The sequence below is a fragment of the Bison bison genome, unplaced genomic scaffold (assembly GCF_000754665.1).
Source record: "Bison bison bison isolate TAMUID 2011002044 unplaced genomic scaffold, Bison_UMD1.0 scf7180017862559, whole genome shotgun sequence".
NCBI classification, from domain to species: Eukaryota; Metazoa; Chordata; class Mammalia; order Artiodactyla; family Bovidae; genus Bison; species Bison bison.
Genome location: NW_011493131.1, coordinates 77495 through 77910, shown reverse-complemented (window position 1 = coordinate 77910; position 416 = coordinate 77495).

The window sequence follows — 416 nt, the reverse complement described above, 5'->3', positions numbered from 1 at the left end:
ATGTCTATTTAGTTCTTTGGCCCATTTTTTGATTGGGTCATTTATTTTTCTGGAATTGAGCTGTAGAAGTTGCTTGTATATTTTTGAGATTAGTTGTTTGTCAGTTGCTTCATTTGCTATTATTTTCTCCCATTCTGAAGGCTGTCTTTTCACCTTACTTATAGTTTCCTTTGTTGTGCAGAAGCTTTAAGTTTAATTATGTCCCATTTGTTTATTTTTGCTTTTATTTCCAATATTCTGGGAGGTGCATCATAGAGGATCCTGCTGTGATGTATGTCGGAGAGTGTTTTGCCTATGTTCTCCTTTAGGAGTTTTATAGTCTCTGGTCTTACGTTTAGATCTTTAATCCATTTTGAGTTTATTTTTGTGTATGGTGTTAGAAAGTGTTTCAGTTTCATTCTTTTACAAGTGGTTGA